The sequence below is a fragment of the Montipora capricornis genome, chromosome 6 (genome assembly GCF_036669925.1).
Source record: "Montipora capricornis isolate CH-2021 chromosome 6, ASM3666992v2, whole genome shotgun sequence".
In the NCBI taxonomy this organism is placed as follows: Eukaryota; Metazoa; Cnidaria; class Anthozoa; order Scleractinia; family Acroporidae; genus Montipora; species Montipora capricornis.
Window position 1 is genome coordinate 37152868 of NC_090888.1, and position 1289 is coordinate 37154156.

Consider the following 1289-nt stretch of genomic DNA (forward strand, 5'->3'; position numbering starts at 1 on the left):
ATCAAATTTCGGCGCGAAGGTGATATGTTGTTCTTTCGTCTTGTTGAACGTAGGCAAGTGAAAGAAAGGAAGAATCCTTTCGTTTTCGACTCAAAAAGGGAATGTTTTTTTTCTCCACTTTCACAAGTAATATTTTGAATACTTCATGATCTGCATCAAATATATTCTTCCAGGAAATGCCGGTAAATATGACCTTTCGTTCAACGCATTTTATGTTTCTTTACCGCCACGAAGCAAAGCCAAAGAAGCTACCTAGTATCTACTTCGTTTTCGATCCTCTGTTTGGCTTGAGTGAAATGATGTTTGGGGACATTCATGGTGATATGAATGGTATTTTAAAAGTACTGAAAAAGGTGAGTATATACCAGGCCCCAGTTGTTCAAAAGGTGGATAACGCAATCCACCGGATAAACCACTATTTTTTCAGATCCCTGAGAAACCATTGAAGCCTACCTTCACGAGTAAGGGTAGGGTCTTTACTAATAGGTTTAAACTTGGAGGAATCGTTGATTATATTAAATAAACCATTGTCATATGCAGTTCTATTCAGGATTACAATACCGTTCCCTTTGTCGGGTTTCAAAATGACTATGTCCCTGTTCTTTCTGAGACTCCTCAAGATGCTTTTTTTTTTTGAGATCTGCAGTGGTAGGTCTATACGAGGATATGTAGCAGTGAGCCAGGTGAGAAAGATCTGCAACTATTTTGCTGGTGTTGGAGGTGTCATTAAGATGTCTTTTCATCGTGTGGCTAATCAGTTCGAAGCAAGCAAAAATATCAGTCTTGCTAATGGTCGGAGGATAAATCAAGTGTGTTAGACCAAACTTTAGTGCTTCCAATTGATCTGGGGTGAGGTTGTAACCAGAGAGATTCGTTATGGTATCTTTGGAGGTGAAAGGAAGAACTACATTTTTTGTCAGCTTTTTCAGTTTCTTGTCATGAGCCTTGATAAAGTGACCGGAGGTTTTCGAGACGTTGTGGGCGATCGATTTCTGCAGAATGTAGCGATCAAGTGTGTTTAAGATGGTAGAGTTGTGTTCCAATAGGCTGTCCCTTTGGAGGACCAGCTTGTGAAATTCCTTTGTTCGTTTTTGTATGGCGCTTCGTAATAGTCGTTTCCTGAAGGCCAAAGCATCCTGTCGGTTCGTTGTAGCTGGTAGATGGAAACAGATGAACTTAGGAAAGACACCAAAGGATTGGCAGTTTCGCAGGAAGTTTAAGTACAGCGGATAAACACTAGCAAAGCCAATTGGACTTCCCGAAACTGTAAAATAAACTCCAAAAGGCAC